Genomic DNA, 19053 nt, shown 5'->3' on the forward strand with positions numbered 1-19053 from the left:
TTTTCCAGGTTATTTAATTCTCATGACAACCCTAAGAGCTGGATGTCACTGTTGTCATTTTACAGATGGATAAATTGAAGCTTAGAGAGGTGAGGTAACTTGCCCACAGCCTTACAAACTTGCTTTTCTTCCCATATTCTCTGACTCACTGATCTTGTTACCCAAGACAGAGATCCAGGAAGCTAGGATGATTTGCTTACTCTCTCTCACCCCCCCCTCATCCAAAACCCATCATCAAGTCCAGTAGATTATCTCTCCATACTCTTGTTTCCTGTCCCTCCTTTTCCATCCCAATGGCTACTGCAATGGCTGAGGGCTTTGTATTTTCTACCTGGGTGTTAACCTTTGACTCTTTCTCCATCTTGCCCTATATCTAATCAATTGCCAAGTCAAATTGATTGGACTTTCTTGGTTACTCTCAAATCTACCTCCTTGGGGCCATGTCTCATGGCCACTGCTTTATTCTGGCTCTTGTCACCTCCCAAGTAGATAAGAGCAGTAACCACATCTCCTTGCAAACCCCTCTCCCCATTGTTGCCTGGTTGGGATTTCTAAAATTTGTCCTCAACCCTTGCCAATTTCCAGTCCCTCAGTGGTATCCTAGAGTTTTGATAGTCAAGTTCACATTCTCATATGTGACAGATGAGGCCCATGACGGCCTGGCCCAGGAGTGCCTTTTATACTTCTGCCTTATAGATCTACTTGCAGCTCCCTCTTTTTCCTTCCTCTAGGCCTCACACTGGATGTCTTTTCCATCTTCATGTACAGCCTCCATAACTAAATGCTTTAGTTCCTTGAGGACAGGGACATTTCTTCTTCCACTATGTCCCCCATGTCCAGCATAGTGCTCAGCTATTAGAAGGCATGCAACAAATATTTGTTGAATTAGTATACGAATGAATAAATTCTGAAGTGAGTGACTGGGTGTCACACAGCTAAAAAGTGATAGAGTAGCTAAGATTCGGACTCAAGTCCATTCATTCAATAATATTTACTAAGCTCTTATTATATGCCAGGTATTGTGCTAGGTGCTGGCTATATGACACAGAACAAAAATAGAGTCTCTGGCCTCCTGGAGCTCATGTGCTGTCTGATATCAAAGTTCATGTCTTTTGTAAGTACATCAAACTCTATTGCAAGAAACTACATTACAGTCTATTAAAATTTTCATGAAACAAAACTGCTAAATAACATGATGCAGGTTTCAGGGATGGGAAGAGAAGTTCAAACTCTGTGCAGTATGAATTCAGAGAAAAGGGAAGCTTTGGGTAGGGGCTGGGATTTGAGATGGCCCTTACTTAGGAGAATGGGAACAGCATAAATAAAAAGACACATGACACATTTATGGGCACAAGAAGTCTGGATTCTGGGTATTGGATGGAAGGATTAATGGTGTTCTAATTGGAGTTGCGGGTCGGCTTTAGCTCAAGCAGTTACTTTCTCAAGCCAGACTTCTTTCTGTCTAATTGGAGTGGGGTATGTATACCTAGGATTCAAAGAGTTTTAAGAAAATCAATTTGCAGATTCTCAACTTCCAAGTGTTTTCTTTACCAAAACTTCTTTCCTCTTTCACAATTTCACCTTCCCTACTTTCTAAATGAAGTTTCATCATCCATTCTCTTTCTTTCTTTCTTTTTTTTTTAAAGATGACCAGGGTAAGGAGATCTTAACCCTTGATTTGCTGGTGTCAGCACCACGCTCTCCCAAGTGAACTAACCGGCCATCCCTATATAGGGATCCAAACACATGGCCTTGTTGTTATCAGCACCACACTCTCCCAAGTGAGCCATGGGCTGGCCCCCATTCTCTTTCAATAGTGGACTTCCCAGAGCAGCTAAATCCCTGGAACACTGAACAAAGCAGCAATTTGAAATACTAGTGTAGGACTGTTGGTACTGAGAAAGTGAATGGCTCAAAAGCTGGTTAAGAAATCTATTTTGTACTTCTGGTCAAGATGGAGGAATAGATGGTCCCCAGCGTCACTCTCTCCCCAAATCAACTGATTTACAACTATTAAAAAGCAACAACAGCCAGACTGGGGCTGCTAGAGCCCAGGGGAAGAGGAGGAGAGACCTATGGAGTGCATGAAGGCAGGAGAAGCCATGATGAGAGAAAGAAAAAACCGCTCTGACCGTTTTGAGCCCTGGCTGCTTCCAGGCTGGAGCTGCTGAGCACTTGGAGTAGGGGCTGGTAAAAGCTGCAGCTGTGCCCTTCGGATAAAGTTGCATGGTGACAGCAGGGGAGAAGAGAGCCTTCGTGGCCCCCAGGCCAGTAAGACCACTAATAGGGTTCCCGTGGACCTGCATAGGAGCAAGGAGCCACAACAGCTGAAAAAAAGGAGTCATTCAAAGGCCAGTGAATCATCACAAGGGACTGGCACATGGCCCAGCCCATGGGAAGTATTTGCAGCATGGGCAGTGGGGGAGACGGGCCCACCAGGAGAACACTGGTGCACAGCAAGGACAGCTGATCTGCTCCCCAATCAGTGCAGGACCACTCAGAGGAGACTGGTCAGGAATACAGAGTTGCATGGGGTGTAGTTTGATGAAAAGACTCAGGCCCAGACCAGAGTTTCTACACAACCCAGGTGCACTGGATTTCACTAAACCCAGAAGTCCTATAAAGTCAACCATTGAAACCTGAGCTGCACAAAAAGCCTTCTCTAGGGAATCAGCAGCAAAGCAGCAATTTAGCTCAACCACACAGCTCAAGTTCTGGTCCCCACAGGAAGTTCCCCCACTTTAGAAGTAAACAAAGGACAACAAATTAGTTCTAGCACAGAGTTTAAGTGGTGGGAACAGCAAATAATCCAACATAGAACTGAAAGAAAAAACAGAGTACCCACAACCAGAGACAAAGTTTGATATTAACTAGTGAAGGTCTCATTTCACCAAAGAACACCTCTAACACCTAGAAGGACCAGAAGTCCCCTGGGCTACCAAGCCGGAAAGGGGAAACAATCAGGCAAATTGCCAGTGCCACGGGGTCTGCCCAGGGTCCTGAAGTATGCAGCCAGGGACCAGACCCTCCACCCACACCTAGGCACACTGCCAGTGCTACGGGGCCTGCCTGGGTTCCTAAGATATGGATCTGGGGACCAGACCCCCTCCCACAACCAGGCATACTGCCATCACCACCATCAACTAGGAAGGAACATGCCAAAAACATCACCTTCATGTGGGTGGCCCACCACAGCCACCACAATAACCACGGCTGCCGTGAAAGCAGCTAGATGCCACAACCACTGTGCAGATGGTTCACCAGCCGTTGGAGGGAATTGACACAAGGAGAGTCACCAGCAGAGACCAAAGAAGAGGATGTCTCTCTCCACAAAGGTCATTCCAGAGTGATAGAAGAAGCATCTGCTCTACAATAATATTGGAGGACCTGAACACACCTCTCAGCATTGGACAGATCATCTAGGCAACAAATCAACAGAGTAACCATTACTCTTTCAGAAGGAGAGAAGAAATCTAGGGTAGTTAGAGGGGAGAGAGGGGAGGGAGAGGGGGATGTGGAGAGATTGGACAAGGGGCATAAAGAATAAGTATGATTCATAACAATATATATGCTAGTTAATATTGATTTGATCAACATATGTCAACGTTTAATCCCCAAAATACGTACAATCAATTATGAGGCAATAACAATTGGAAAAAAAAAAAAAAAAAGAAATCCATTTTGTATTCAACTGAGGAGGTTTTCCAAATCTTTGCATTTAAAACTGGAAGGACTTAATTGTGTTGTCAGCTGATAAATCATTAACATTTTTTAAATAATAGATTTCTATGTGATTTTTTAAAAGCAAATAACTCAGAATCAGATACCACTGTTATATCAAGACTCTCAATTTCCATCTACTCATTTATGTGAACAAGGTTTCTCAGCTTCAAAAATGAAAAAATAGGACTAGAATTGATGCTGAACACAGTCTTACTCTAGCAGTAACATTCAACTATGAGTATATAATCTAACCAGAGGGAAAAAATAGTCCATCTTTTCATTAAGAGATACATTTACAATGTATTTTGTATTTATGTTTAATATTTATAAAAATTATAATCTTTATATTGTTTCGATCAACAGGGTGTCAGTAATATTTGTAATGGCCACTCAAACCAGAAGAAAACTTCTCACCTTGAGCTACACGAAACTTAAAATGTTTTAAAATTTCAACCTGTATATATATTTTGGTTGCAGAGATGTATGATATGATGATCAATAAAAGACTTTCAAGCATAAAATGTGTTACATTAGGATTAGAGTTTTAAGGGAAAGTGGAATGGAGATACAAGTACAAGGAGAAAAAGGGACAATGAAATTTCTGATTGCTAAAGATGAGTTTATTCACGTATTTTTAAAATGGATGATGGTGAGTACCAAATCACTTCAAGATTTGAGTCTTATATAGCAGTTTTATTTTAAAATGTGAATTATATCCATCCTCTGCAACAACTACATTTTAAAGTAATGATGAAAATATTAGATTCACCTTAAAAAAATGTGCAAGGGGCTGCATAGTTCTTATATATTCTTTTAGGAACAGAGTGGCAAAAATTTTTGAAGACCACTACTATGGAGGACCCATGACTAAAAAGGTAGAGTGGAGATCTGACTATAGAGATTTTTGGAAGATAGGCAGAGTTTAGACTTGAGGTGGCAAGACAACCCCTGAGCCTTAGTTTTCTCACCTGTCCATCCCAGGCTTTTGAATGTTCTATGCTGGGACACAGGGAGGCACTGATGGTTGAGGTATGATATAGTGAGAGGAAGATCATGCTGGTGCCTGAATGCAATCCACATTGGGACTGGCATGAGAAGCTGTTAGTCTTAGCTGTTAGTCTTAGGTGACATTACTAGGGCCAGGAGAAAGTATTTTCTAGTCTTTTAATTCCAGAGTTAGAAAATAACTCCTCTGTCCTTTCCAACATCCTGGATAAAGGAAAGTGTGTCCTGTCTCTGATGCCCTCAGAGATACCCATAAACTCTGGAGGCCACGTGGAAAGGCAGTCATTGTGATCCCAGGTCATCATCTCTCTCTCTCTGTGGCTTGTATGTGAGGAGGGTGAGGAGGTGGGGCTGGAGTGCAAGAGGCGGATTAGGAACTGTTTCCAGAGTCTACCCAGGCCCAACAGGTGCCTGCTGAAAGTCATCTCTCTGGTCCCCGCTACAGTGAAAGAGAGGAAGGGGGAGATACTGAGCAGGCTGATTTCAGAAGACTAAGGAGGCCCCCACCTGCTGGCTAGAGTCTGAAATGGCTGTGCAGAAGGTTCGAATCTAATTCTTACTCTGCACTGTAAGTTATTCAGTTACACAATAATTGGGCATTGGAGCAGGTTTTGGTAGCTAAGATCCCTGGCTGGTCTAGAAAGGGTTGTACAGGCTTGGCAAAAACCAGCTTTTCCCACTGTCAGCTAACTCTGAGGCCAAATCTAGTCAAAATGAAGATTCAGGGAAGCTGTTTTAGTCTGGGTTTATGATTCAAGTAATAGAAGCAGACTGACTAAAGCAGGAAAGAAATTTATTAGTAAAATATAGAGGAGCTCCTCAAATAATTGGAAGGACAAGTGAGCCAGATTGGAGGCTGTGTAGTAAGGATCAATACCCAAAATGAAACCACACAACAGTTCTTGTTAAAGACACCCTAGCTGTCACCTCTGGGTATAGACACTGCTTTCTCCATGGCCAATTACCATATGTTGGATGCTGCTCTTAAAACTGCTGCCATGACTGTCTCTGGAAATGCTGCTGCCACTCATCTGAATGGATTATGAGTGTTCCCTAGTTCTTTTTCCAGCTTCCAATGCATCTGCTAACGGATCCCCTGTCATGTGGCTATGTCCTGGCTGCAAAGAAGACTGGAAGCAAATGCCTAACATTTTCAGCTTCTAAGGTGGAGGAAGAGTCTAAAGTGGGAGATTTCCCAATCGTGGGAAGAGGATTCAGAAACTGGGTGGCCGAAAAGAAGGAAAGCCTTAAAGAAGATGGATATACATAAAACCACCCATTCTGAAGCCAGAGATCTCCATGGTAAAGGGAGCCATAATCATTTGTATGAGAAAGTAGGGATGTTGTAGCTTAAAAAAAAAAAAAAAATATATATATATATATATATATATATATACGTATATATATATGTATATATATATATACGTATATATATATATATATATACAGGGAAATAGGGTCAACCATCAGGAGGGCTCTTATATGGAAAACAATTTGACTTAGTTTACCTCTAAGGGGTAGAACTAATATTATTGGGGAGGAGTACCAGGGGATATAAATTTTTCCTCAATATAAGGAAGGTATTTCTTTTTTGTTTTTAAAAATCAAACAAACCTTGTTTCCATTATAGAAAAAAAAAATGCTCAGAATAAAAATACAGAAAGGCAATAACTCACAGAACCACAATCCAAAGGCAATTACTGATAACATTTTGTTGTTTCCTTCCAGTTTTTTTCTATGCTAATTTTTAGTCTTCTAAACAGTGTGATTTCACTCTGTGCATATTGTCATATTCTGCCTTTTTCCACTTAATATCAGATCATAACATTTTTCCACTTTATTACCAACTCTTTTTAGGCATCATTTTCTTTTCTTTTCTTTTTAAAAAAGATGACCGGTAAGGGGATCTTAACCCTTGACTTGGTGTTGTCAGCCCCACGTTCTCCCAAGTGAGCTAACCGGCCATCCCTATATAGGGATCTGAACCCGTGGCCTTGGTGCTATCAGCACCACACTCTCCGAAGTGAGCCACAGGCTGGCCCTTTTAGGCATCATTTTCAATGGCCGTGTAATGTTTCTTCTGAAGGATACAGCATAAGTTACCTGAACATGTTTCTGTTGTTGGACAATTAGGTTATTTCCAGATTTTTGTTGTTTTAAATAATATTGCAATGGACATTTTTGTGTACAAAACCCTTTCTGTATTTAACAAGACAGTTTACCCAAAGTGGAATTATGGGGTCTAAACATTAAATACATAGATATGGACATATACTTATTAAATATATTATATTAAACTTTATATATTCTTAATTTAAAAATGAAATGAGGTGAAAAATATAATACCTTAGTGCTCCCAGAATTTCTTTTAGGTAAGGAACTGTCTTTATTAGGGGAAATAAGCCACTTAGAGGTAGAAAGTGAGATCTTCAGGGCATGAGTGTTGGCAGGAATCCAAGCAGTGGACAGATATGGTTAAGATGTCTCTTTCTGCCTGGAAAGCTAGAGGAATTTGTATTATCTCCAGAAAGGATGGGACAGAGGAGAGAATGGTGGGGCAGGGAAGAGAGCGGAGGATAGGTAGTGATTTGGGAGAAGGCCAGGCCCTAAGGGGTGAAGGGCCAGTTAGAAAACCTCAATGTGGGGTGCGGGAAGGGCTTTAAAGATGGTTGAGTTTTGGGCCGGCCTGTGGCTCACTCGGGAGAGTGTGGTGCTGATAACACCAAGGCCACGGGTTCGGATCCCACATAGGGATGGCCGGTTGGTCATTGGGTGAGCGTGGTGCTGACAACACCAAGTCAAGGGTTAAGATCCCCTTACCGGTCATCTTTTTAAAAAAAAAAAAAAAAAGATGGTTGAGTTTAAACTGTTTGCCAGGCATCATGTGATCTTGCCCTAGGGCCCAGAGGATCATAATGTTTTCTGTATTCATGAATTTTTTGTATGGGAAGAGGTGTGGGCAGTCCTCAGGAAGGACTGAGTTTCATCTCTAGATCCCTGAACTGATTTCTAGAACTCTGAACTGTACAGTAACAGCCTGGCAAGAAGCAGAAGCCCAGACGCAGAGATATTTAGAATATTATTCCCCATAAATCTGCAGAAATCTTAGGGAGGGCTTTGACTTCCATAGTCCATTTTTACTTCAATCTCAAAGGGCGAGGAGGTTGACATCTAAATTACAAAAGTAATGAACATTCATTTCAAAAAGTAGGAAAAAAAGGGCTAGCCAGTTAGCTGACTTGGTTAGAGGGTAGTGCTGGTAAAACAAAGGTCGCTTACCGGCCAGCCACCAAAAAAAACCAACCAAACAAAAACAAAAACAAAAAAACAAGGAACAACAACAACAAAGTAAGCAGAAAGAAGGAAAAAAACCACTCATGGTTCTACTACCCTAAAGAGCTGAAGGTGTGGCAAACGAGTGCATCGGAGAACGGAGGGGTAACCTTTACTTTAAGGATGGTGGAAAGGAGGGAGTTACCCATTGTTCATACACCTGAGAGTCAAGTTTTGCTCATCACCAGATGACAAAGCCGACTTCTTCCACCAGGCTGCCTTCCAGCTGGCTGGTACAGGGATCTGAACCCTTGACCTTGGTGTTATCAGCACCACGCTCTAACCAATTTAGCTGACTGGCCAGACTTCCCTTCCGGGTCTTAAAGACCGGTGTTAAGAAGTGAGAACCGAATTTTATAAAACAGTAAGGAGGGTGCTCCCCATTTAGGTGGACAAGCGTATTAGATAAGCACATGAGAGGGCAGGTAATAAGTCCAGGAGCATAAGTTTCCAGTTGCAGAAGAGTCTCGAGGAAGGAAAGCCCTTTTTTGAAAATTACAGGCAGCGCGGTCTCCTCTGGTGGACGAAGCACTGGGTTGAGTCAGGAGAGTAGGTTCTAGCCCCAGTATTGCTTCTTGCTGCAAGTCACGCACCTTCTCTGGGCCTAAGTTTCTTCACCGGAAAGTTGTAGAGGTTGTATTAGATGACCCCTACTTCCCTTGCTGCTTTAAACTCCCTTTTGCCATACTTGCTGGACTTGTTTTACTAGACCTAGCGCTCCCCGGCTCCTCCCCAGCTCCTCCCTCAGCTGCAGCGCCCGCATCTCTCACCAGACGGCGCTACAGGCAGGCCCGAGGCAGCGTGCGGTGGGCGGAGTGGCAGAATCGGGGAGTCTCCGGGAGGCACGGTGATTGGCCGCAGCCGGGCGGAAGGAGGCGTGGAGAGGGAGGGCCGAACTGCGCGGTGACGTCACGCTGGCGGGGCAGGGCCGGGCCGCGGAGCGTGTGACGCCGAGGCCGCCGCGGAACTGGGGATTAATGGGAAAAGTTTTGGCAGGAGACGGAGGTTTCTGCGGACCCTGCGGGAGGGCGGCGGTGGCGCGGGAGGAGGCCGGGACAGGTCAGTCCGGGTCTGGAGAAGAGGGTAGGCAAGCAGCGGAGGGAAGCGGCGAGCCGGGTCGTGACGGCCAGCGGGGCTGGGGCTCAAGGCCCGGCGTGGAGCGGGATTGGGGGAGCGGTAGGGATCCGCGGACAGCGCCGCTGCGGCTTCCAGCGCTTTGGCCCGCGCCGGTCCGCGGTTGTGCGTTGCCCTGCTGGCACCCCACTGCCCCTGCGCCCCTAGCCCTGAGTCCCCCATAGCTGTCTGAGCCCGAACCACGGGCGTCGTTCCACGCGATTCTGTGCCCCCTCTTGGGCCTCATGGCTCCGTGTCCTCCCACTTCTTTGAGAGCTCGTCTCAGGCCCGGGATCCTCTCCCACTCCCCTCCCATGCCTCTGACCTCTTCTCTCACCCTTTTTAGTACCCCCAAATCCGTTGCCCTACCTACCTAGGGTCTCCTTGGGGATCTTCTCCTCTGTCCCCTTCGTTATCGTTGTCTCCTGCCTTCATCCTCCCATCCTTGCCCTTTCAGTCAGTCGTTGCTTTCTTCTCCCGTCCCTGTCCCCTGCTTCTCCCTGTGCCTGATTCCTCCCAGTATTACTGCTCCCCATCCTCTTTTCCAACCCCGTTCCTGTAATCCCTGTCTAGATAAGCCTCTCCTACTCTGACTCCCTCGATGCCCTGTTTTTGCCTCTCTCTCTGAATTCCTTCATATCAACCCTGTCCCCTGCGTTCCTGTCGCCCACCTACCTCACTCCCTTTCCCTCAGGGTTCCTTGCCTCTGCTTCAGGGCGAAGCTTTAGCTGCACACACTGCTCTGCTTTCACTTGACCTGCAGTTGTGATACCTATGGGGTGGGGTGGGGTGGGAGTTTTAAGCATCTGATTGAATTAAGGGGCTGAATGTCTGAGGTAAATAACAGGTGTGTCTGTGTGGGTGAATTTATTGGGGTGTTGCATCAGAGATGATGTCCAATTTGTAGGACATTCTTCTAATCTCAGCTTTAATACTTCCTTTTTATGGGTCTGTTGACTTCCAGGAACACTTAGGGAGAGACTGCGCTGAGTAGGGTGCGTGCCAGGGCTAGGTGGAGGCCTCATCCAAGGCTTTTCCCTTTCCAGGAAACAGGGTTCTGTGTCCTTTCACTTAGGATGTATTGAACACATTTAAGCCATGATACCCCAGCCTATATCTGCCCTCACTCTACCCTCCACCCTATGCCCCATTCCAAAGAGCTAAGAGAAGTCTCTAGAAACTATGCCCCAGAGAATGCCAGTGGTCCTCAACCTCTTTCCTCTGTACTGGCTCCAGAACATTTTTTTCCTGTTTGAGTTTTGAAATAGATTGCCAGCCTGATAGCCCTGGGGCTGGCAGGCATGTATCCATTTTACTATCCGTGGCTTAAACCAGCTGCTGATTTTCTCTCCTGCATCTTTGACCAACTGAATGTGCCTCTGATGTTAGTCACTGCACAGGTTCTCTTGGAGTTTCTTCTTCCTTCTTTTTCCTTGGGAACTTAATTTCCTGTGGATCCAAGAGGGAGGCTGACGCTGAATTTTCATTCCGTTTGCCCAGGTGAAGTGTGGGGTATCAGGTTGATATCTGCCTGGTTAGGTTGTGGGGCTGGATTCCTTGTCAGGAACTTGAGTTGTCTGATTCCAGCCATATAAATCATCTTCTCTGGGGCTAGAGAACCCTTCATGGTGTGTCTGGGTATTTAACCTTCTTGCCAGGCTGAAAGTTCTTTTCAGATGCCTTCGGTTTGAGCTCCTTTATTTGGCCTTGGTCCCCTAGAGAAATCTTCAGGAAATAACATATCCTCTGTTTCTGCCCAGTCTGATCTTAGAGGATTCTGAGAGCGTGACCCATTCTCACATTTAGAAAGGAAGGCCTGTTGTTTCACCTGGCTCCGGATTTCTAGGTCTCCTCTTTTGAGGATTGTGCTCTCTGTTTTTGAGCCAGAATTGGGCACAGAATTGGCAACCTTCAGGAGTTGTGGTGGGGAGCCAATTGAACCAGCTCGACCAGACTTTAAAGTTTTATTATCCTCTGTGCACTAACCCTTTTCTGTGAAAGCAGTATGATTGTGGATGACCTGTCATTGAGCCAGTCCCCTCTCCACTGACCCCCGAGCCCCTTCTGCATAGCGGTTTGGGGAGGATTCGGGCAGAATGGACCAGAGGGGGTCCCTTGTTCCTAAGAGAAACATCTCTCTATGTTTTAATAGGTCATTCTAAAGAGGTTGAGGTCAAGTGTTTGGCAATAATTTAGTCCAGTCTCTGGCTCCCAAGAAGGGCTTTACTTAACTCTTTTGAGCAGTTTACTACTTCTCCCTGTTTTTGCTTACCCATTAGGAGTGCTCTCCACTGAGGCAGGAGGTGAGAGGCTTGAGAACAAGTCAAGCCCAGTCCTTGCAGAGCAGCTTGGGCAGCAGCGGCAATGGCCAGATAGCTTCTTACAGTTTGTCCACTCTGTCATCTTCTGAGTGTGTAGTCATGATTTACAGTTACCACATTCCCTTTCAGTGAGTTTTGCAGAGCTTGGGTCAGCTTGCTTCTCTGTTTCAAAGGTGGGTGGACAAGCCCCTGACAGTATTCTACAGATGGTGTAGACAATCAACTTTTTTTTTCTTTTTCCTTTTTTTTGGGTGCCTGGCCAGTAAGGGGATTCGAATCCTTGACCCTGGTGTTACCAACTCTTAAGTTTAATGGACTGACCCCCCTTTTTTGGCTGCCTTTCTCCTTCCCGCTTCACTGCTTTCTTGTGTATGCCTCAACCCACTCAAGAGGAATTGCCTCTACTCAGCCTTCCAACCCTGCCTGTGGTCCCTCACACCCCTTCCCTGAAGGCCGAGTGAGAGGACAGCCAGTATCAGGTGCTGACCTGGGAAGCCATAGACCTCTGTTTTGGACAGAACATAGCTTTCCTGGGTGTTGTGCAAGCTGTCCTCAGGGCCTGCAGATCCTGGCATGTCTTGGGACAGTGCAGATCCTCTTTCTCAGGAGGAGTTGGACCTATTGCTTCCAAAGGCTTCAGCTATATCCTGTCACCAAGGCATACCTGAGTACTCCCTGCAGACTGGGAAGCTGAACTGTGGTGCCCTCTTGCAGTACCTCTGCAGGGCCTGGAAATGCCAAGAGCCAGCCCCACTGCCCATCATTGTCAACACTGGAAACTGTCTTTTCTTTCTCCCTACCCAGTGTCTCTGTGGATTTTGTCCTGTTAGGCCCTTGCTTGTATCATTCAGAAGCCATGTGCCCATTGCCCTTATCTGTGTCATGTTGTACAACACTGCCCAATGGCTGCTTCTTGGAGATGGTTTGATGTACCTGAACATTTTTTTCTGCCTTTGGAGCTAGGGGGAGGGGCTGCTTATAGCAGCTGGATTCCAAGGTGTCAGAGGAGAGCTGGGTACTTGGGTTAAGCCTGGCAGGGAGAGAATGGCCTCTTGTATCAGATTTCAACATGTGGGTCTTCTTTCTCATCAGATGGTTCCTGGCCTTCATAACTCAGCAGGCTGGTGATTGGGGTGTGACTTCAGTCCTCTTTCCATGGGGCTTTGGTCAAGGAATGAAGCATGACTCAGGGTGTCTACACATATGAGCTGCCACCCATTTGGGGGTGTTGGGCACCAGCTCCTTCCTTACCTTGTCAGTTCTTTCTGCCTCACCTTGGTAAGATCGGCAAAGCTAGTGTCTGCTTGCTTGGAGGTGAGCGGACTACTTCCAGGATTGGGAAATATTTGCTGATTCAGGCTCAGAATAACAACATCTCAGGGTGGGTGTGTGAGGAGCCCAACTGGCTTGGGAGCACTCTTTGAACCCTGGTGTTTAATTATAACTTAATAAAGCTGCTTTTCAGACCCCTGGTGCCTCCTATTTAAAGATGTTGGTTTTTTTCTTGTCCTGCAGTGTTGCGTGGTGTTTTGGGCATGCACGTGGTACTCACACAGTGGCTTCTGCTCACCAACAGATGAAGACAGATGCACCAAAGAGGTAATCCCATTTCCCTTACTCAGGGGCCTCTGAAGCTGACTAACACAGGATCCAGATTTAGGATCCTGGCCTTGAAGATGAAATAATTTCACTGGGGCTGAGTCCCAGACCCCAATTGCCTGTCATAGCATCTGCTACCCATCATGTACACATAGTAGGCACTGATTACATAGTTAGTAAATGTCTGTGGCTTACATAATTTTTTCAGGAGCATGAAGATTTTCACCTTTGCACCCACTAAAACTTAAACTCCACAAGGGCAGGTATTTATTTTGTTTCCTCTTTTGTCCAGGACAGTGCCTGGCATGGAGGAGATGCTGAATAAATATTTGTTGAGTGAATAAATGAACACACTTCCTTCTCTGCCCATACGGGTGCGTAGGCTGCCAAGCCACAAAGATGGTGTTAATCATTTTCTTTCATTTATGAAGCAAATATTTTTGAGTGCCAGGCACCTGGGAAATGATGATAATACAGACTGGATTCAATTTGCTGGCGTACAAGGGGTCTTCAAAAAGTTTGTGGAAAGATTCATTTTTTTTTTTTTCTCATATTATCTTTTAAGTCTATTTTTCCATGAACTTTTTGAAGTACCGTTTTACATGAGACCTGGGCGTAATACACAGAATTGTTTCTTCCATCTCTGCTGGGGTAGTGGGTCCTCACTAGAGTTTGAACAATGCCCTAGGTTTCCTATTGCTGTTTCCCTGTTCTCAGGATGCCTGGCAGGTTTTATAAACTCTCAGAAGGGGAGCTCCAGGGAATTCCATGTTCATTGTCCCAGCTATTTGGGAGGCTGAGTTATTGTGGGTCCCTGCTGGGGGCCACAGGAAATGTAGCCTCCTGTCTGATTTGTTTTAATGTCTGAAGTTCGGTGGTTCCAGCATCTGTTTGTGGGTTTTACTTCCCTTTCTCTGCCTTTAACACCCTGAGGGTTTTCCTGTTGCCAAACAGGGTAGTGAACCCCTGTGTCTCTCAGTCTGTGGGGGTCAGGTTGTTTGTGGCTCTTTCAGGAAAGTCTTGGGCAGGGGCCCCTCCTGTTCTCAAACCCATACCAAGTCCTTTCCTCTGAAAGGACTGTGAAGGAGGAACAAAGGGGGGTTTGGGAGGCTTCTGAGATTCCCTGAGAGGAGATGAGGTGGAAGTCCCCCCTGAGCAGGGAGAGCTACCAAGTTGAATTGATTGGCTTTGTCATTTGCTTCAGCAGCAGCTAGCCACAGTGGCAGGAGTTGTACATGTACAGGGGTTGGTTGTCCGGTTCATCCTTGAGCTTTGAGCTCCCAGTCCAAGGCAGAAGTTTTCTTCCTTAGTTTTCTCTGGCAAAGGTGAGGCTATAGCTTTATCATATTTTTCAGTCTTAATCTCAAAAAGCAGTGGTTGTTGCCATGTTAGTCTTTCTCACCTGTAGTACTTCCGTGGTCCAGGTGCTGTGACAGATATCTCAGATACGGTCCTTGCCTGCACCCTTCCCCCACCTCCCCCATAGAGTGGGGAACCTAGTTGGGGAGAGAACACATATGCACAAAAAAAGATTTTTTTAAAAGTAATTTTTTATATATATTTTTTGTGGCTGGCCAATGCAGAGGTTGAACTCTGGACCTTGGTAGATTTTTTAAATATTAGAAAACCAGTGGATACTAAGAACATGGTGCTGTACAAGGATATGTGTTCTGAGGAGCAAGCCATCACTGAGGGCTGGCTTTGTCCCTGAAGAAACTGAGTCTCAGATTGGCTTGAGAGAAAGATGATTTATTTTGAAGTCAACCTTAAAATATTGGAAAACAATGATTCTCAGACTTTTTGGCCTCAAGACTCCTCTGCATTCTTAAAGATTGGGTACCCCAAGAGCTTGTGTTTACCATATTAGAAATTAAAACTGGGGAATTTTTTTAAGTTACTAATTTACTCATTTAATAAACTCATGTTATCATAAATGACATTTTTAATGATAAATAACTACTTTTCAAAACAAAAAAATTATTGAGGGAAGAGATTTTTGCCAGTCTCCTTGTCTGGTTTAATAAAAGACAATTGAATTCTTATATCTGCCTCTATATTCGATCTCTAGCAATATTTTGTCAGCACCACGCTCAGCCAGTGAGCGAACCGGCCATCCGTATATGGGATCCGAACCCGGGGCCTTGGTGTTATCAGCACCGCACTCTCCCGAGTGAGCCACGGGCCGGCCCTCTAGCAATATTTTGTTTTGTTTGAAAGATATGAAGAAAATCTGGCCTCACACAGATAGGTGGTTGAGAAAGGGAGGACAGTCTTTGCAGATAATTGTGGATATTTTTCTTTGATACTATACCAAACTCAACAGGTTGTAGTTTTTTAAAGGGTAGTCCACTGTGGAGTCTGAAACCTTAACAAACTTTCATACTTTGTCACATTAAAATCCGTCGGTCTATCTTGCACTTAGAATGGATCTTTTACTATGAATTGGTCATTGGAAATATTGGTTCACCAAATTATGCAGATCTTCCAAATGTTGACACATTTTAGTTTACAATATCAAAAAATCATATTCATTAATATCACCACTGATCTCAGAAAAGTCTTCAGGTATTGGAAAGCTGTCAAATTCACAGTGGTCAAAACAAGTTTTCCATGATTTAAATTTTCTCTTGAAAGCTTGATTTTTATCATTTTTATCTTGGTAACATACTGTCAGTTCTTTTTCTTGAAGTGACATTCTTACTTCCCTTTCTTTCAAGTAAAAATGGTGTTCCATGAAAGAAGTGGCTAGTTTAGCTTGCAACTCAGTCCCACAAGTGCTTTTTCTTTTTTATTCATTTATTTTTATTTTAACATTTACTTGTACACATTTGTGGGGTACAATGTGTTTTTTAAATACATGCATATACTGCACAAGGACAAGTGCTTTTTCTTGAGATAATCGTGTAACTCCCATTTTGTCACAAAGACATTTATCAAGGGTCAAGATTTAATAAAGTTAGTTTTCATTGGTTCATCTAGGACATTCTTAAGTGAAATTGGCACTTTATTCCTCTCTTCCCTGGTTCTGTGGCTTGACTGGGCTCAGCTGGGTGGTTTTTGCTTGGGGTCTCTCACCTTGCTATAGTCAACTGGAGGCTGGGGCAGGTGTCATCCGAAGGCTCAGCTGGGTTGGACATCCATGCTGGCTTATTCACGTGGCAGGCACTTGATGCTCACTGTTGACTAGAGTGCCTACACGTGGCCTGTTCATGTGCCTTGGGCTACTCACAAAATGACAGCTGGGTTCTGAGCAGAAGTATCCCAAATGTGGGTGCATTGAGAGATCCAGGCAGAAATGGCAAGATTTCTCATGACCTAGCCTTGGCAGTCATGCAGTGTCAATTCCACTGTTTTCTTTGTCGTAGGACCAGTTCAAATTCAAGGAGAGGATTACACAAGTGTGTGAATACCAAGAGGCATCGTTCACTGGGGAGGGAAAGAGGCCTCCTTTTCTGTTCAGCCTTCCTCTTCTGTTCAGCAGCTCCTAGCATTCAGGGTAGTGGACTGCAGTACCTTCTTTTTCTTTTGAGTCCAGTCTTCAGCACCTAACTTCTACCCATTGTTCACTCTTTCCCTCCCCAGTGAACGATGCCTCCTTGGAGACCAGCTACTACTTTTTAGCATCCCTTATGTGAGGTAACCTGGCTTTTACTGTATATGAATAGTTCCAGGAGAAAAGTGCATCTTCTTACGATTTTCATTCCAGGAAACCACTGTTAGGAAATTCCTAGTAGGTTGATAGAGAACATTGAATGCCAAGTGAAGGACTTTGTACTCTGTTGTTTAGGTAGTGGGGAACCATCAATAGTTTTAGAGCAAGGACTGATGGTGTTAATATTGCTGACAGGTGGATTGAGTAGAGAGAAAGAATGGAGGTAGAGAGGATGGGTAGGAGACTATTGCAGTGGTCTTAGGAAATTCTTCCCCACATTAAACCTGAGTTCCTCTGGTTGCAGATAAATGTATTGATTTTGAGCTATTTGCCACACAGATTAAGTACCCAGAGCGTGGGTGGAGTAATCCACCTCCATCCTCACCCCCAACCTTATTTAGGGCTATTGATGCACAGAAGAGATTAAAGGGTTCACAAAAGTTAGAAGGCAACTAAATTTAGGTTTTATTTTCAAGACTCATAAAAAGTTAAGCATAAGTTATTCAAAAATTAAAAGCAGGAAAAATAAAATTTCATTTAGCACCACTACCCGTGTTTAAAGTACACTTCCGTTTCAGTATCATAGACCATTAAGAAGTGAGGGGAGGAGCGAGAAGAAAAAAGAAGGGAAGGTCCAATTAGAGAACAGTAGGGACAGAGACGTAGAGGGAGAAAAAAGAAAGGAGTCAAGAGGGGCAGACAGCAAAAAGAATTTGAAGGAGGCTGAAACTGGAGGAGCTATTTGAGGAAGCTGAGAGAAGGCTCTGTGTGGAGCTGAGATGTCAGCAACTAGCTGGCCCTTCTGCGCTTCCCTGGGGCCCTGGCTTCTGGGTTTAACACTGAGAGTCCTTGCTCTTTTTCTGTAGCCCTTTCATTGTTTGTGAAGAGGCCCAAGTGGATTCAGTGCTGTGCAGACCTGGGTGTGACCCTCAGCTCTGGTGTTACCTGGCTGGCTCTAAGCATGTCCTGAGCTTCCATTTTCTTCTCTGTAAGGATTGAAATGAACCTCAGTAGGGGCTGGTTTGTTCCTTTTCTGCTGAGCTGGGTTTTGGGTTGGGGATCTCAGGAAGAAATGACTTTCTGAACTAGCCCCTTCCCCACTTTACAGGCCAGGGCACAGGGAGTCTAGCCCCAGAACAGGGAGCCTTCCTCTTCTGTTCAGCAGCTCCTGGCATTCAGGGCAGCGCACTGCAGTACCTTCTTCTTCTTTTGAGTCCAGTCTTCAGCACCTAACTTCTACCCAGCCTTGCTGTCATCTCCGCAGCTCTCCTGAAACCATTACTGAATTCTCCACAGCTAATAGCCACACAGCTTTGAGAGAGTTTTCTCATGAGGAGGACGCTGAAGGGAGAGGCTCCTAGGTGTTATGGGAAAACCACTTCATGCTCAAGTTCATTTCCAAGTCATCATACTAGTAGGTATGTAAAAACAGATTGTCATTGCTTTCCTTTGTGATCTGCTATAACCCCTTGATCCTTATCGCTGCTCTTGGCACTTCCCTCCTCCAAGAGTTGTGACCTCAGAGCCACAGGGTTCCTTGGCTACCACTCCAATGGAGGTACAAGCCAGCTTTGCTCTCCCAACTGACAGCATTGGAGAGCAGGCTGCCCTGCATCTGCAGCAGGCTTGGGCCCACTCTCTCCTCAAAGACATGCTTTGCTTGAATTTGTCAGAACCCAGAGTTCTGCTCATCAGCCCGTTTTCCAAACAAGCAAGCAAGGTGTGCTTTTCCTCAGTTTTCCTTAATTGCCTAAAACATTTCCGTGTTTATAACTGTCACTTGATTTCCTTTGCCACCAGTTCCATTTCTTCTAGTACAGGGTTTCTCAGCCCCAGCTCTGAAGACATATTGGGTGAAATAACTATCTGCCATGTGGGCTGTTTTTGTATGTAAGATGTTTTGCAGCATCTCTGGCTCTTACCCACTAGATGCCAGTAGCACTCCCCAATCCCCAGTTGTAAAAACCAAGAATGTCTCTAGACCTTGCTAAATGTCCCCTGATTGAGAACCACTGCTCTGTCATTTCCCCACTAAACACTGCTAACCAGGTAGGTCCACTGGTGAACATCACAGCAATAAGCCTGCTAAAATAAGCATATAGTTCTTACATTGGAAGTTTACCCTCCTCAGTCAACTCTGTGGGTCTGTGAGGGCTTTGGGGGAGGAGTTAGCATCATGTTACAACTAAGAAAACATATGATGTCCACAAACAGAGGGGCAGCATTCAAGGCGTAAAGCCATCTCTTGCAGTGGTTGTGTTCCCCAGCTGTGCTTCTCCAACATTTAATGTAGCTCCCAGAGGTGCC

At 44.9% G+C, this 19053-nt stretch overlaps 1 protein-coding gene across 3 annotated transcripts in view; it reads left to right on the forward strand.

The window, feature by feature from the left end:
- Positions 1 to 8978: 8978 nt before the first annotated feature.
- The window catches only part of PPARD (peroxisome proliferator activated receptor delta), a 78460-nt gene continuing 68385 nt past the window's right edge, over positions 8979 to 19053 (forward strand). For 2 of the 3 annotated variants that reach the window (XM_063096399.1, XM_063096401.1), the window contains exons 1-2: positions 8979 to 9120; positions 13011 to 13094. The gene's annotated coding sequence lies outside the window, so the exon portion shown is untranslated. Of the gene's footprint in view, positions 9121 to 13010; positions 13095 to 18042; positions 18165 to 19053 lie in introns of all 3 variants that reach the window. The other variant, XM_063096400.1, reaches the window with a different exon arrangement.

Source organism: Cynocephalus volans, chromosome 5, assembly GCF_027409185.1.
Source record: "Cynocephalus volans isolate mCynVol1 chromosome 5, mCynVol1.pri, whole genome shotgun sequence".
In the NCBI taxonomy this organism is placed as follows: domain Eukaryota; kingdom Metazoa; phylum Chordata; class Mammalia; order Dermoptera; family Cynocephalidae; genus Cynocephalus; species Cynocephalus volans.